We start from the raw sequence: 18,482 nt of genomic DNA on the forward strand, positions 1-18,482 counted from the left end.
GTTTAAGCAATAATAAATATGTATGTGAATTCCTAATAATTTTTTATTAGTTTGGGCAACTGTGGAGGGAAAGTATAGGACCAGACTGCACAAATGGTGCAGGATTGAATGCAAATCTTAAAGATATTTTCCAACTTAAATGATTCTATGAGTTTATTAGCAAGCATTGGAACAGGCTGTTCAGAAAAGTGGTTGAGTCACCAACCCTGCAGATACTTAAAAGAGGTGTACATTCTGACACTTAGGGATATGGTTTAGTGATGGACTTGGCAGTGTTAATTTTACAGAACTCAATGGTCTCAAAGGTCTTTTCCCACCTAAATGACTCAGTGACTCCATGAATTGTTAATTGAGTGTATTAATATATTTTATGAAATGATATTGTAATTCTGTTTTTCCATACCATCTCCACATACTAGATGGCAGAAATACTGTCTCCTTGGAACATTCCCGTGCTTTGGCTGTGGCACGATTTGGGTCTGACCCCTGTGTCATTTATTTGCTATGACACAAAGCATTTTTGTAGCTCTGAACTCCTAAATCAATACCTATGATTTTGATTTCTTTGTGTTGTGCATAACTTCTTAGTCTGATCAGTAGTGCTTGTGAGAATTCAGTGTGCCCCAAAAATATATTGGTAGAGATATTTCTTGTCATGCATATATATTCTGCCATTGTAACAAGGATATACTAGCCCAGATGGCAAGTTATCTAAATAGTCATTCTCCTCCCACAAACACTAGTTTGTTGAACATATGGAAGTAGTGGAGAATGACAGTCCCACTCAGTGGTGTCCCTAACCAAACAGCCTGGCACTGTGCCCTGTTAGAAGGCTCAATCCCCAGTGAAAACTTATTGAGGATTGACTCCCAGAATGAGCAACGGGGAGAAAGCTGTGTCCATGTTCTTCCTCCTTCTACATCTTGGAGTAAGAGGAAGGCCTTGGAGGACAGGGTTTGGGCTGCTGGGAGGGAGGGGAATGAATATATAAGTAGCAGGGGATCCACAAATATTCAGCTTTTAGAAGCCTCAGTTCCAAGTTATATGAAAACCTAGAGCCCTCACTGTTGTAGTTTTTCACAAGCTTTTCAGAGAAATAAACATGAATTCCACATCCTTCTCTCACAGGAACAATGGACTTCTGTGAATAACATCAGTAAGGCCTTTCTGGGGCTTTCTGACCCCTTTCCCATCTGTCCTCGCTGGATCTTATAATGGGCTACAAACTTCTGACTTTCAATGTAGGCTGCTGGGCACCTTCTGAAAATACAGAATGTTCCGGTCAGGTTGAACATCAAAAATTTGAGCATGTAGAAGCAACAGTTACTATAAAAACATTGGACTTTCTATTTAAGATGACTAAGTTTACTGCACATTTCCTGGCAAGCTAGCCATCTTGTTTAAATTGAGGATTAATGGAGCAGTGGTTCTTTTATATTGTTGTCAAACTCTTCTCCTACAGATCACTAATGCTTGAATGTTTTTGTGCTGGTACAAAACAGAACACTCAGAAAAAACTTCGACACAAATATGTCACCTACATATTATGTATGTGGGTATTTTCTTTAAGATTCTTTTTTCTGCCTTATCAGAACCCCTTTTACACCTACTAAAAACTGAACATTTGAACTCAAAATGCAGCAAGGAATTTAAATTAGAAAAAAATCAAGATTGTCATATTTTATTTTAAATAGTGTTCCCTATGTAGAGAGCAGAGTGAACATACTAGAAAAAATATTTTTTCTCCTTTTTCCATGCTCTATCCCCCTTCTCTCCCCGCCCCCTTTATCTATTTATCTATCTATCTATCTATCTATCTGTCTGTCTGTCTGTTTGTTTGTTTATTCACTCACTATACCTGCTACTGATGCTCCAAGGAGAGTGAGATGAATGAATCAGGGCACAGAAGATAGTTTTCACAGTTTCTCTGGGAGAGCAAATATGTATAACAGTGGAAATAGTCTTGATTGCTTTCCATTTATTCTTGCAGATAGTAGTTTTTCCTATTGCTTGTTGTAAAGTTTAAAACAACATCAATTTTTAAGGACTTGAAAGTGCTTTTCTATTTAAATTCAAACAAGACAAGCATAATTTTCATTCCACTACTGTATATATTCTTCTTGAAGTACGCTGCATATATAGATACCTACCAAAAATAATAAAATAAAAAAGTGGGGGAGAGAAAAGCTAAGTGATGGAAATGAGTAATTGCTTGGCAGCAAGTCTGCAGGGAAAGGGCTGACACTGTACAGCACATATTTCATGAATAATGAGAGGAGTCTCAGTGCTATGCAATCACTGCCTATTGGGTCAGAAATTTCACATTAGTGGATTCATCAGAGCAGATCGGTGTCTTAGAGACACTCTTTCCTGAGGTAAACATACCTTTTCCTTCATTGATGTGTCATCTCTTAGTTTGGATAGTGGGTATAAAGTCTTATGAGACGTATTAGAGGGGTATCTGGAATTGGGAGAATTTGAGCTATGATTTTACTAGTTTGTTTATTTATACAAGAAGGAAACTACATAAACAGACATATCTTAAGGTATGTGTAAAGCTCTCAGCTATAATTCAACTTAGTCTAGACAAAAGTATGTGTATTTGTAGTTGAAGAAACTTCTGGTACAGTCTCTGTCCCAGCCTTATTCTCAAAATGAACTTGAGCTAGGCCACCTGCTATTAGCACTTTCCCAATTCCACTAAGTTCCTGTTAAGATTTTTTGCATGGCTTGGGTAGTTTTGAGTTTTTTTTTTTTTTCCATTTTGGAAAGTTACTGGAAATGAATCTGTGAGAGATATATCTCCTAGGTGATTCTCTTCAGAAATGTGAACTTACAATCCACTCTAGGCAAGGCTGATAAAAGCTCAGACATGGCAAAATTGTGTGCAATATTAAAAAAAAAAAAAAAGGATCTGTTTAAACACATGCATAGCAAACACATTCATATCAAAGCTTTTGCTTTATCCTCAAAGAAATGATTTAAAGGGAAAAAATATAATTCTGCAGAGGAACCCTGTAATTGGAATCACCCTGTTCCTTTTACTTCTAATCTTGCCATATGAAACATGTTGTTCTCAACTTTATGGAAATGACGGGAAGAACCATTTGTGAAAATTTAGGCAGACAATCTGTGGTGCAGTGCTTTGATTATATTAAAAGTCTGTCTTGAAAAAGAGTTTAGGTTATCAGCAATAGTGAAGTATTGTTATGTTTTACAGAAAAATCCTTAATAAGAACTAGAATTTCTTGGAAATTTCACTGTTGAAGAGTCAACACTGCAATACTGTATTTGTTGTAGCAACCTACAACAAATGCATTATTGTCATAATGAGAACAACAACAAAACTCAAGGTGTAAGAGGTATTATTTCAATTTCTTCTCCATAAAAAATAGGCATAAAAAGTAAAATTCATGCTCTAAGGATGCTCATTCTTTTTGTTTATTGTGAAGATAATATTACGGAGGGCCAGCCTCCTCTCTTTCAGTTTGCACTCTATGCAGAAGAGAACTACCTTTTGTGTCTCATGGTAGAAATTAATGTGCTGAGAGAGCACAAACCTGTGCAGTACCATAAATAGTGGAGAAGTTCAGGAGGATAACAGCTCAGTGAGAGTTCACTGTAGGGAGCAAGAATGAAACATCAGGGCATATGCTTTCCAGAGGCAATAGAAGCCTATGCTTTACAGCTGTGGAAAAATAATTAAAAAGCAGTCTACAGAGAAAAACTGGAAACAAAATATAACCCTCTATAGAAGGACGGCCAAAAGCAGCCTCTACATGGGAGGCCTGTTTCTGAAGAGTAGGTCTTGCCCCTAGCATCTCTGAGGCTTAAGCTTGTTGATGAGCATAATCTGATGCATGTGTATTTATTGTGCCTAGCAATACAGTCTTATAAGTGGGCTTAGCAAGGCCTTGATTGAAGGTAGCAATCAGTTTCCTTCTGCTTGCTTTCTCCGTGTAACACAGCCCATCCTAAAATCCTTATGTTCTGATGGAAAGGTCTGAATTATTCATCAGACAGTTAATGGCAAGCGATGAGATCTTTTCATGCTGCAGCCCTGTCAGTAGGTGTTTATTGCTCTGTTTCACCAGCAGTTCTGCTATTACTGTGGTGCCAGAAGAATCCCACATAGAGGCATGACATGTATCAGTAGAGATAGATCTTTAAAGACTCTCTTTTGCCTGGGAGGTCATATGAAGGTTATTACGAACAAATTATTTCTTCATTTCCGCTGACTGAGTAGATAGCCTTAATGATCTGTCACCTAGCAATAGGCTGCCTGTTCAAACATAAAGAATAGCATACTGATGGCTTATAACTAGAATCAGTTCATTTTAGCTATTCTCTTGTCAAGCATGTTTCCAAGATACATATAGTATTCACATATTCATGAGCCTTTGCAGACATTGATGCCATGAGGGGGCCTGTCTGATAATGTGATACAAGTTTGTACTGTGTCCTGAGGCACTTAAAGTCTATTAAGTGAATCAAATCTGTTCAGTTCTGTTCTTCCTAGGTGGTGTTCTTGGCCTAAAGGAGCGGGGCTGCAATCAACATTTGTGTACAGTACCTTTTTTCCTGTCCACCTACTTCTTTTCCTTGTTGAAAGTTAATTCCATTTTACAGAAAGGCATTATGCTGAGCCAAATTACCTCTTAGAAAGCCAGAGCATCACTTTCTTATGCTACTGCTGTTCAGAGATACATTTGTGATTGTTTGGCTGCAGGCAGGGAAGGTGACCTGCCCAAGCAAAAGTGCCTTTTAAAAAATTATTTTTTTAAACTCTACTGAGATATTGATCTCTGACCCTATTTCCAGTGTGCAAAGATGAGGAAAAATAAGAATTAGAAATAACAAAATAAGTGGAGTATGAGATGTGGAGTGGGGAAATGGAAAAGAGAAAAAAAGAGTGACTCTTCCCCACTGAAACAGCAAAAGACCATAGATTTCCCTTCCCAGTCTCAACCTTTACTGCCTTGTCCATGTGTCTGCTGACATGCTATTATCTCCAAAGAGGTGAAGTTAAAACATTCCAGTGAATAGAAAGGAAAGCATGAGCAACTGTAAAAACTGGAATGTGGCTTAGCTATTTTCTGAGTTTAAAAGACCTCGGTAAAAATATATTATCTGCTAGAGATGGTATTTGCTTTTTTATTTGGAAATTTATGTCATTTCCTGTGCCCTTCTTTGCTTAAGAAAGCGAAAAGTGGAGTTATCCCAGATTATAGAAAAGTAAAGAAAGGGTAAAAGAAACAAACTGCCATTTCCCTCTATCCTTCAAAAGATGGAAGATCTAAGAGGCAAAAAGTGTTCTCACTTCTTGGCACCAAGTACTGGTGTTTGAGACTGAATTCAGGACAGATCGGAGGAAGAGACAGAAGGCTAAAGAGCAAGTGATAGCACATTCTTTTGGTAAATTTTAGTGGTAATTCAGTAAAATTTTGATTAACAGCACAGAGCAATTATTCAGGACTAAAGGACTAAACTGCACCCTAGGAAGTGATGTTAACAGCAAGAGAAATAACAAGCTGTTATGACGTATGTTTGAGGTCGCAGGGTCTAAACAGGCAATGCTTACAAAGGGGTAAGGAAGCATATTGAGAAGCCGTATAGGAGCTACCAGTGTAGATGAAAAGCTTGCTAACCCCGCGTGGCCCCCAAACAGAAATGAACTCTTACACAAATGCAATCACATTCACTAAGGAAATTTCACATTTGCTTATGAAAGAGGATTTTACATGGGGAGGTTGATGTCTTGCCTATCTTTGAAATGATGATTTTAAGGGCTAAAGTGAAAGCCATTTTAGGACTTTTATATTGTAATGAATCAAAATATGGCAAATATTTTTTCCAAATAAAAGTTTTCCTTTGGATTTTTGCCTTTTATTTTTTTTGTCTTCAGAAATTAATAAAAAATCTCAATCAGAGGATGTTTTTAAGGTCCCAAATGAAAGAAAAAAAAGCCCCAGCACTCTCTATTTTATTATTATTAGTATTATTATTATTATTATTATTATTATTATTTTTTTTTTTTTTTCTCTCTCTCCAGTTGCTGTTAAATAGATCTTGCCTTTCAAAAATATTTGGTTTGGCTGACAAATTTATTTTTTCAAAAAAAATTACAGAAAAATATTTAAATTACTTTTGTAAAAATGTCTTATTTTTTCAAAGGAAAATAGGGCCACAGACCATAAAGGAGGAACTGCTTAGAAATTCATCAAATTAAAGGTGAGTCTATGATTGCATCTTGATGAAGTTGACAAAATGTTGCAGCTTGGAGGTGTGAAAATTATGTCAATTTAAATACTTATTACCACGTGGAGAAGTAAAGTGTATGCTGGATCAAGGGGCATCTTAGTCTATGAAGATAAATACAAACAGGAACCTTAACTAGCCAGCTGAGCTCATGCTTTGATTTAGCCCAGTACCTTCCTCTCCAATGCCAACTACTTGGCATCCTGAAAAAGCAAAAAAAAGAAGTAGTAAAAAAAAGGTTGTTGTTTGTAACAGTGTCAGATAGTGATAGTTAATACCCACTTCAAATTACTGTACCAAGCTAGAGGCATAGCTAGGATTAGAACTTAGCTCAGTGAGTTTAGTTTATTCCTTTGCCCACTCACTCTCTTTCACCTTTTGCTAACTTGCATCATAAATATGTATTACTCAGGGCACCACTTTTTGCCTCTTTAAAATTCTTAAAGACTAAGTTCTGTGCTTTCAGTATGCCTGTTTTTCTTGTGATTAAAAAAAAAAAAAAATCCTGTTACTTGTGAAGAAATTTGATTCAATTTTCCTATTTCTGCTTTAATAAAAAGGTGTCAAAGAGTAAGGTGCTCTCAATTTACTCAGTATCAGAGGGCTGTATGTAGTTACTTGAAGTTTAATGGAGTATGTACTGTTGGATGGAGAGGAGACAGAATTTTTTTTAAATGTCGTCTTTCTTCTCTGAATATGGTCCAGACTGGAATTCATTATGGACCTGATTAAATATACTTCAAATTCTGTGGAAGATGTGATGTACTTTCACCACCTGCTGAAGTGAGGATTTGTACAAAGCTTTCCATGGATGTAATGAGCTCAAACAGCTTTAGCAAAGTGTGGTCTTAGTCACAGCCTTTGTAGTTAAAGGATGATGTTGCTCAAAAGACTGCCATAAAGGAAATATTGACAACAAATCATTGAAAGAGAACTTGTCTTTATTTCTTATCAGAAGTGTAGAGGCTCAACACTGGATGTCTCCAGTGATGTGAATGGTTCAGTACCAAATGTGCCTAGCAAAACTCCTCTGGTTTCTTGGGGAACCAACATTCTTTTGTGATTTTTAAATTATCTTTTTAAAATTTTGTAAAATACTATATGTCTTTTATTTTCCTGGATTAAATGCAGATTACATACAGATTTTATGTAGCCATCCTGAACATATCAGACCTTTTCAAGGAGGCTTTGATCTATTTTGAGGCCTTTGAAACCTGACTTGGATGAAATGTCAATATATTCGTGGTGTAATGCAGTGAGGAGCACAGAAGCTTCTATAACTATCTTTGAGAGTTTATTAGAGAAATGAAGCCTGACAAGAACTACACATTATAGAAGAATTGTTAATTTTGAAATTAGCTCTGGTAGATCTGCTTAAAGAAGTTTATAGGAGGGAAATGTGGTCTCAAAAATCATCTGAAATGAAGCCTGCAGTGAAGATATGGCAGAAAGACTGACGGGGGAATATGTTAGTTCTACCTGCTTTAATCCATTTGTTACCATGAGGGAACTTAAACTCTACGCAGATTAATGAAGCATTTGACTCAGATATATACTGATGAACTTGTGCCTGCTTCCCTACCCTTTCTTACTACGGAACCAGAGAGATGTGAAATTGCCAAAGAACCTACACACTGCTCAGAGCTCCTCTGACAGTCAATTAGAAAATAAAATGGAACATTTAGGAAATGAGACCCCAGCTTTTTGATCACATGCAATGCATGAAAGGCTGCTTTTTCTGGTGTGTACTTTGCTAATGTCTGTGGTATTGGTACATTAAGTTAACTGCTGAGCATGACTGAATGTATGGAGTGAAAGTCACTCTCCTTCATGAAGCCTGACTAATCAGATATTGGGCAGGGACATTTTCAGGTATTTGTCACCTCCCAGCCTGCAATCAGGACATATCAAGAGCTTTCACCACAGCTATTGTATTTCAGATTGTAGAAACAGGAATGGTATGTGCACCAAAGCTATTTCACACTAGTGTATGTGGTCTTAAGGCCCAGGTCTTCACTGAACATTTAGAATCAGCATCCTTTAAAATGAGCTCTATAACTCCATATTCATGAACAATTTTTCCCATTTGCCTCTTCCTCCACAGCTCGCAGGAGAGACAGGACAGCCTTTCAGCTGCGCCACCTATGAGAGGGACAGTTTGAGTCTCTGTGGCAGTAGGTCGAGAGAGGTTCTCCCCCTCTACTCCGCCCTGGTGAGACTACATCTGGAATATTGTGTCCAGTTCTAGGCCCCTCAGTTCAAGAAGGACAGGGAACTGCTGGAGAGAGTCCAGCGCAGGGCAACAAATATGATTAAGGGAGTGGAGCATCTCCCTGATGAGGGAAGGCTGAGGGAGCTGGGTCTCTTTAGCTTGGAGAAGAGGAGACTGAGGGGTGACCTCATTAATGTTTACAGATATATAAAGGGTGAGTGTCACGAGGATGGAGCCAGGCTCTTCTCGGTGACAACCAACAGTAGGACAAGGGGTAATGGGTGCAAACTGGAACACAGGAGGTTCCACTTAAATTTGAGAATAAACTTCTTCTCTGTGAGGGTGACAGAACATTGGAACAGGCTGCCCAGGGAGGTTGTGGAGTCTCCTACTCTGGAGACATTCAAGACCTGCCTGGACGCCTTCCTGTATAACCTCATCTAGGTGTTCCTGCTCTGGCAGGGGGGTTGGACTAGATGATCTTTCAAGGTCCCTTCCAACCCCTGACATTCTGTGATTCTGTAGAGCCTTTCTCCAAAGCCCTTAGTGGCTAAGCAGTGAGTGAATAACAAAGCATCGTTAAGCTAGGAATAATGTTTGGAAAGAAAGAGAACTTTCCAAATGCAGCACAACTTCAGGACATAGTGAAAAGGTGATGTATATTTCACTACAGATGTAGCTTCTAAAGCACATATCATGAATTATGTTCATACAGAAAGGCATAAGCCATATAAAAAAACCATTATTATGTTTTAATTACTGGTTCTGTAAGGTGTAATGCATCCTAATTTTCCTGTTGACTGGTGACAAAGTGTAATGTGTGCTTATGTTAGGATATCTGAGAGTCTTACCCACTGTGTGATCTAAAAAGTTTACTTTCATCTACTTTTCCTATGTACTGTAATTTTACCTAAAATTGCCTCATTACTTAAAAACCAAGAAAGTTTAAAAATGCAAACTTTCTTTTTGTCCTTTGAAAGTTGTAAAAAGGTTTTTCTACCTTCTTTTGCATTCAGTGATATTTTGAAATTTATCGTATTTAACTATGATCAGTGTTTCATTGTTGTAGTGTTGTTAAACAGTTATTTTTATTTTTTTTCCATTTCAATTTGTTAGATGCCATTATGACATCTTTTTAATGCTGTCTGTTTCTGATAGAAAACAACAATAGAATAGAAAAAGTAACTGAAAAAAATGTTAGCCAGTGTTTTCTTTCTACAGCTGAGTGTAAAATAGAGACAACAGCTTGCAAATGGTACACTTTGGGAGGTAGTTTCTGCTGTAATGAAGATTGCGAGCAGCAGATGGAATTCCTAGAAAAACTCTTTGAGTCTCTTGGGAGAATTTTTGTCTTGAAAAATCACAGGTCTTTTTCAGTTCAGCTGTGTCTACAAAGCTCTACACTGATCTAATCTGGCTATTGAGAGTAGAAGGAGCTGTATGTCACTGTTGTTCAGTCAACTGATTGCACCTCTGAAATACAAAATGAGATTCTGGAGTAGAAGAAAATGTGGCTTTTTTTTTTTTTTTTTTTTTTTCTGGTAACTAGTCCTTTACATGTACTGTGACCTAGGTAGCAGTCAGCAGAATTGAATTTCAGACAACAGATGCACCAAAACCCAGTGACACTAAGATAGGCAAAGCAGATTGATGGAGGAAAGGATACTCAGAGGATCTTATATCGGTACTGAACACCTTCCTGAGGTGGAGGTTCTGGTGGTAATGTAAATAGTGGTCAGAAGAAGAGAAAACTTTAGGCTGATGATTCAAAACGTGCATCTACCCAGTCACAAAAAGTGAGGACTCCCAGGTGTACCCACAGGATATAATAATTTACCAAAAAGCCCTCAAAGAATTTTCCTTAGAAGGCACCCCACATCTAAGGAGGAGACTCTTCAACTGCAGACCTGCTACTCCAAGGAAGACCAACTCAAAGGGAGTCTCTCATGGGCTCCATTTTTATCTTAAGTTGAATCTGAGCTGTGGTCATTTATGGGAGTGGTCTAGAAACTTCTATCAGCCAAGGTATTTCGTTGGTCAAAGGCTCTGTCTGTCAGATGTGTATGATCATTGTGGTCTGTTGGACTAGAAGGCTCTGGTGCTTTCAGGGGGGGTGTGGGTAAGGAGCTGCACCTGGCACCCTGTGACCACCATCATGATTCAGCTGTTTCTTTGGAGTGGTGCTGCAATCAGCTCTTGCCTTCAAAGTTAAAAGGGAATGCAGTTTCAGTGAGTCTTTCTGCTCACTGTGAGTCATCGTTCCTCAGTTACCTTCCAACAGTTACAAATATCAATCAGTAATCAATAATATAATGTCAATCAATAGTTAATCAACAACAGAATTATAACAACAATCAGCAACAGCAACAGGAAGCAGTATCCTGAGGTTGTAGAATGCTGGTTAGCCATCCTGACAAAGAAAAATCAAACGTATCAAAACTTTTCCCAACCAATTAGTCCCCAGTGCAGCCTTTGAGTCCTTTGCTTCTGTCTTCATCTTGTTGATTTGGTCCTGAAGTGACACTGATAGATTTGGGATGTGGATGCAACACTTGTTTATAGACTTGTCCAAGACTCTACATACTCACATAATCACATCTGGCTACTACTGGTTCCTCTACAACACTTATACTATTCTTCTACATTATCTCTCGTGGGATACTAAATAGCTCCTCAGCACAGGTACATTTAAAGACAAAGATTCCTTGTCCAGTTTGACGTATTCAAGCATGTTCAAAATAGAAAAGGGTTGGGTCATAGCCGTAGTAACAGAAAGACAGCTAGTGCCATTTTACAGAGTTCCCGTTACAGTGTACAAAATAAGTTCTGTATCTGTAAGTTCCATTATGTGAGAACTCAGTTCATTACCATCATCATCCTCATCATCCACATTAATAACCTTGAACTTCTTTTGAGTGTTATCAGAGAAAAAGAGGTGCACCTGCCATGGAGAGTTTAACAGACTTATTCTGTGAAAAATTCTTTAGTATGCAAGCAATACATGTTTTCTGTGTTTAGAAGGTGAGTTAGCTTTCAGTCAGCCACCCCCTTCAGAGATACCCGTGGCTATACTGTTCTAAGGCAGAATTTTTAGGTTTCGAGTCAAGCGGATGTGTGAATACATATAAGTCAAGTGGAAATGACAGTAGCAATTGTCCTCTGCAATAGAAAAAGCATTCATTGCCTGTCTTTTTTGTAGTATATCAAGTACTGTCATCAGAAAATATTTCAAACTTATTGATTTTATTTTATTTTTACTTTTTTTTTTTTTTTTTCTTGGAAAGACTTATCAGTACATCTAAAATCTTCCATCTACAAGCAGTGCTAAAAAGGTAAAAAAATCCAATTAATAGGAATTATTTACCTTGACTAAATTTGTATTAGTCTTATGTGCTTAAGATCACATACATGTCCTTCCTATTATAATGTACCTGAGACAAGGACTCGGGACAAAAGCTCTTTTATTCTTTCAGTATGCTAGCATCATGTGAACCAATTTACTTAGTAATGATGACTGAGATCATCTTGTCTTGAAGAATTTGTTTGCAAATGGAGATAGGTATTAATCAGAAATTGCTATCCATTATTTTAATATTCCTTTTATTTAAAAAATGTTATGTAAGCATGGATATTCTTTGAACTGACTAATGAATTGTACATCTCATCCTCACTGCCTCACTGAAATAAATTATAATGCTTACCAGACTGATAAAGAATATTTGGTATCTTAAAAACTGAGTTTAGATACCTAAAAAAGTGTTATGAAACATACTTTCTCAGGATACTTTTTACATTGCCTTTCTGAAGTACATTAGTTTTTTTCTTGATTGATATCATGTAACAGGCTAAAGTGATAAACCAAAATAAACTTCAGAGGAAGAAGTGAAGAAATAAGGAGCATGATCAATACTTTATGTAAATGAGTTTGGCATGTACTTAAAAATGGTGCTTCACAACAATCTGGAAGTTGTTCCTAAATTAATATAACACGTATCCTAATTATGAATGCTGTTGCTTTCTGTTTATATTGAAAATTGGTGTCTAGTGAGATCCCTGATATAAAATGGTGCAAGAAGGTTATCAGTGAATGAGCACTACTTCAAGCATATATTTTGGCTCAGGCCTTAAAAACGAGCAACTGCTCTTGCAAAGAGACATGTTGCATCAAAACATCATTAAGACTTGATGCTGGATTAGCAGTTTAGGTATGGAACATTTTTGACTTTTAGAGTCCAATATTTTAACCACTCATATTCCTTTGCTGAAATGTTGTGATTAGCTTTTAAACTGAAACACAGCCGCTTAAGAAGGATTTTAAGCAGAAGCTGGAAACATTCTGGATCAAAATTGTTCTCTGTTTTTTAAACATGGCTGGGACCAACTTTGTGGCAGCATCCCTGGAGTAATGTTGAGCTGAATTTTCTTTTACTGCTGTTTGTAAAGTTCAGGTATCTCCGTGCCAGGTGAATGTCATGGCTATGTCTATACTTTTTACAAGCTGTGTTCTACACAACTTCCTATTTATAAACATGATATTTAAATGGGTTCTTTTCACTCTTGATTGTATAAGAATTTGGAATGGCAAGACTGTAGGGACAAAAATAATTTATTTTTTCCTGTCAGCATTGTGTAGACCATTGCAGGCTGGAGAGCATTACTACTACCAGTCAAACAAGCCAAACTGCAGCATGAAGGAAGACAAATTTGTATCTGCACTTGTGTGGGCTTGCTGTGGTTAAAGCATGGTTAAATCAGAAAGGCATAGCCTGTCTGTGTATGCTGGAGACATATGATGCTAACTGTTTGTGATCCACCTTTTCTCTTTCTGGCCCTTGCTGTCTTACTTCTAAGTACAGCTTGTCTAGTCAGCCATCATGATCATTTCAAGCTATTATTACCATGTCTTCACAGCTTGTCCATAAAAGAGCGTTGCTGTCCAACATTGGGTTAAAAGTGTAATGAGACTGAAGTCGTATTTCAGGTTATTTTTTGACAACAAGAAGTTACTTAAGACAAGGACACTGATTTCATTTCATTGTATTTTTCTCTTTATCACTATAACCAGATGCCAACAATCTGAATGTATCTCTGAATTTTGTGATCATGAATTATTAAATGGATCATGTATTGTCAGAGGCAGAGATTTTAATTTTCATTTTGGCATTATGGACAGGAACATCTCTTTTGTTTTGAAATACCTAACATTCTTCCAAACTATTAGTATACTCTTAACAGAGAATGCTAATGAAACTGAGATGCTGTTCATGACCTACATCTGTGCTGATTGTTTCATTGTTGTTTACCCTTAAGCAAAGGAAATAAAATACGTATCAGCAGTAATGAAAAATGATAGTAGGTCACGCTACAAACCCACTGCATCAAAACCAGAACAGAATACACATTTTCTAGAGAAAAATGAAAAATATGTAAATGAAAGGCAATTAGGAGTTTTGTAGTATTAGCCAGAATTATTAGTAGAGAATTATTAAATCATCTCTTCCTTCAGCACCATGTAGCTTACACTGTGGGAAACAAGAGACACTACAAATAAATTACTTTTATCTTATTTAAAAGAATTTGAACAAGGTATTAGAATTTACTTAGCTGATTTCAAAATTCTCCTTTTCTTTCAGTAGGCTTGGCAAGTAACTGTGAGCAATCAAAACAGGAACTGCAAATGTTTCAACAAAATCTGAATGCACTTTCTTACCTACAGAGGAATAACTCTATATTTGGCTAGGCAAATATTTTGCTTCCTATGTGAAGGTTTTAGTCCTAGCTCAAAGACTGATAAAATTATGTGATGACATCTTATCATAATTGGATGTTTGCTGTAATTTATGCAAATGAAAGTTGTTGTGTTCCACTGATATGTACTTCCAAGAGAATAGATTCTGATAGCAGAACATGTACTTTATATGTCTAAGGTCCCAGTTTCATTTCCACTTAGCAGCTCCCTTTTCTGTGATTGTGGTCTGTAAATGTCTGAAACATTTTGACTCAAATAAATGAGTTAAGATTGTAATGTGAATTTAACATGTAGTATCACTTTAGTCTTGAACCTCACAGGAGCTATACAAGGACAGTGGCTTTTCAGTGAACAGATTTATGTTTGAATCGACACCTGTTAAAGGGTTTGTCCATCTACATTGTTGTGCCCCCCAAAAGGCTTCTTTGTCTCTTTATGCCCCTGCAGAATAGTAGTCACCTGAACTCCCTCATGTGGGGAACTTTGCTGTAAAGCGTGCTGACATAAACTCTGATTATTTCAGCCCTGTATTTTCAGAGCTCCATTTTCAAGTACAAGTTTTCTGTATGAAAATTGAAGGGGAAATACAAAGCCTTGCAAAAAAAATGCTTTCTCTAGACAAATAAATGAACAAAAAATACATGAGAAGGCCACTATTGCCTGTAGAACTGGGTCTGGCTGGGCTGAAGTGATGAGGTTGACCGTCTTCATAGTGGTTCAATCTGGAGCTCTGCTTTGTATTTGTGGTTAAAACAGTGTTGATAACACACCAGTCTTTTGGCTGCTGCTGAACAACAAGGTTTTGTCTGTCTCCACCCCCTTCTCCCACAAAGGTCAGTAGGTTGGGGGTGGAAAAGAGTTTAAAAGAGAATACAGCTGGAACAGCTGACCCCAGCTGCCCAAAAAGATATTCCAGGACACCTGGAACAAGCTGGCCAGGGAAGTGGTTGAGTCACCATCCCTGGAGGTATTTAAAAGACAGAGTTTATGGTTGGACTCGGTGATCTTAAAGGTCTTTTCTAACTTTAGTAATTCTGTAATTCTATTATGTCATGCTCAGCAATAAAAGCACCAGGAAAGGAAGAAGAAAGAGGGACATTCATGGTTATGGCATTTGCCTTCTCAAGTAACTGTTAAGTGTGCTGAGACCCTCCTTTCCAGGGAGTAGCTAGACATCTGCCTGCCCATGGGAAGTAGCAAATTAATCCATTTTTGTTTTGTTTACGTGTGCTGTTCTTGTTTTTCATATTAAACCATCTTCATCTTGATCCACGAGTCTTTTTGCCTTCTTTCTATTTTTACTGACACCCCGAAGAGAAGGGAAAGTGTGAAGTGGGTGGGTGTTTGGCTACTGGCTGAGGATGACCCACCATTGTTCTTCTTGGTACCCAACATGGGGCTCGAGAAATTCTAGATAAGGATGCCAACTGGGAGAGTTAGTGGGCAAAACTTGGACTGGATGTTTCTGGAAAATGGAATAATTGTAGGGGACCATTTGTTGGTGTCAAGTGGTGTAGGGAGGAGGGGTGGAGTTTCCCTGTGTGTGTAAATTACCCACTTTGCCAGTGTTGAGATGATATTACTTCGATTTTTTTACGTGAAATTTTTTTTGTTGTTGTTGATGTAACTGTAATTTATAAAGAGTGTGTGGTAAATGTATATTTTAACACTGGTTCTTAAATATGTTTAATAGGGGAGAGGGGTGGAATGTATGGGGTTTATGTGGCAAAGTATTGGCAGTGCTGGGCTGCAGGGGTGGCCCCTGTGAGGAGAGGTTGGGCTGTCCTGTGCAGGACATGGCCACTTCCAGCCACCTCCAACCAACCACCTGCAGGGCATGGCTGGGCTTCTCAGCCAAGATGGTGTCACCTCTGCGAAAATCTATTTAAAAAAGGCAAAACACTCTTCTCGGTGGAGAAGAGTGATGCAAAATGTGACAGAAACAGCCCTTCAAAAACCAAGGTCAGAGAAGAAGGAGGCAGAGGAGGTGCCCCAGGCACTGGAGCAGAGATTTACATGCAGGCCATGATGAAGACCATGGTGATGCAGGTTTTTCCCCTGCAGTGCATGGTGGAGCAGATGCACATGCTGCAGCCTGTGAAGGACTGCATCTGCAGCAGGTGGACATGTTCTGAAGGAAGCTGCGGCCCGTGGAGACCCTATGCAGGAGGAGGCTCCTGGCAGCAAAGCTGAGCTGTACCACAGAAGCATGTTAAGTAAAGGGAAGAGGGAGAATGCATATAGCATGATTTAGGCAAAAATAAAGGTCCTTTACATCTTAAGATACCATTGACATAAAAGGGTTTAAACCAGATAGTCTAAATCTCAAACTACCATTGTCAGCAAAACAGACAAGGGAGTACAGTTCTAAATAACATAAAGTAGAAAAATTCATAGCATTACATTAATTGGTAGAATTATTTTCTTGGTAGTAAATGTCATAAGTAATTTTTATGTTGCTTTGTCGTGGCCTTGTGCTAGCATAAATAGTTATTGAATTGGGGCATGGATTCGTGTGTTAAAATAGATTATAGTTGCTGGCACACAGAATACATTCGTGTTTAACAGACTCTAGAGATCATAGGTTCCGCCGACCGTGTTTCATGAAGGCCTGTATTGTGGTTGCATCAGGAACCATAATTTTTTTTTGCAATGGATAGTAATTTAGAATCTTCATTGTTCCAACATCATAAGAACTTTTTAGAAATAAGCCTTTACTATTTATTAAGCACAATAAATAAAGTTTTAGGTTAATTATTATGAATCTTGCAAAGACCATCTTTCTTGATAAGGCCACTTAGAAGCTGCTAAAGGGTTGTTATTTTCTTTAGGCTCCTGTTTTTCCTTTCATTGATGTTTTTACTTTTCTAGAAGTCCACTTATAAAGGTCCTTTCTGTTTTGCTTTTTTTTAATCAAGGAGGGAAGATGTGAAGTAGAAGACTAGTGTTAAATTTATGAATGAATTAAAATTACACCCTTTTGGTCAGCAGTAAGATGACTGGTAGAACAATATAAGATGCACCCTATGAGAACTAGATAGTTTTAGGAGTATTTTTACAAACACTGATGAAAGAAGAACAAAAAAATTATAGTACAAGTCCAACAGAAGAGTGATCTTTGTCTTCTAATAAAAATATTTTAGATCAACTGCACTTGCCTGTTGTTTATAATCATATATTTCTGAGCTTTGTATTTTCATGGGACACAAATGCAATACATATGCAGTTAAAGTGTTGAGTTAGAGAAAACAAAGCCAAAGCAATCTTTCAAGAGAATGTGAAAAGGATAGTGGATGGTCTGCCATTGAATCAGGAACTTTGCAATTATTCCTTTCTTGACATCAGTAACCAAACCATCTGCCATCATTAAGATGAGACCTAGACAGTACATTTCAGCTTTCTGGAACAAAGAGTTTGGTCTTTGTTTAACTTTGTGAGTGTAGGTACAGAGACACTTAGAAGTGTTTTATTTTTCATAAGTAATCCAGATTACTATAATACGTGGTTGGAATGTCAGTCTGACTAATGACTCAAATCCATCGCGTAAGGCATTCAGGAGAGAGTAGGAGAAAGATTGCTCATGCAGCTAATGAAGGGGTAGACTGGATAATACTTGTTAACTTTTTTTTTTTTTTTCCAATCAGTGCCTGAATGAGTAGTCAATTCACAAAATTTGGAGAGGGTGTATTAACTACAAGTGGCAGGTAGTGCAATGTTTTGCACTAAATACAAGCAGTTAAGGATATATTATAAGATTAATGCCAAAGAGTAGCATCAAATTAAAACTGTAATGCTGATATTAAATGAATAAATAATGTGAAACAGAATTTTATCATGAGTATAGAATAGGCAGGTAATGAAGAAAAGTACCATGGTGTTGACTAAACTTGATCAAACTGCTTTGCAATGAAGTAAGGCACGTGGCTATTCATTCACTACACTGGCACATACAAATACATGCTGGTATTAAAAAATTCTACAGAGAACCTCTTTGTGCAGTCCATGGCATCTGGCATGGGGCCTTCTGAATTATAAGATTTCTATGCTGACATTAGGTCTATCTTCCCAGCCATTGTGGGCATGGAGGTTTTTGTTTGAAAGTCTGAAACCCGTGGTAAAACTCTCTGATTTCATTTGGGATTGTTATTCCCAGTCAGGGCAGTGTAGAATCAGAATCATAGAATCATTTCACTTGGAAGAGACCCTCAATATCATGGAGTCCAACAATTAACCTGACACTTTCACTAAACCATATCCCTAAGA

This window comes from Columba livia, chromosome Z, assembly GCF_036013475.1.
Source record: "Columba livia isolate bColLiv1 breed racing homer chromosome Z, bColLiv1.pat.W.v2, whole genome shotgun sequence".
Lineage (NCBI taxonomy): Eukaryota > Metazoa > Chordata > Aves > Columbiformes > Columbidae > Columba > Columba livia.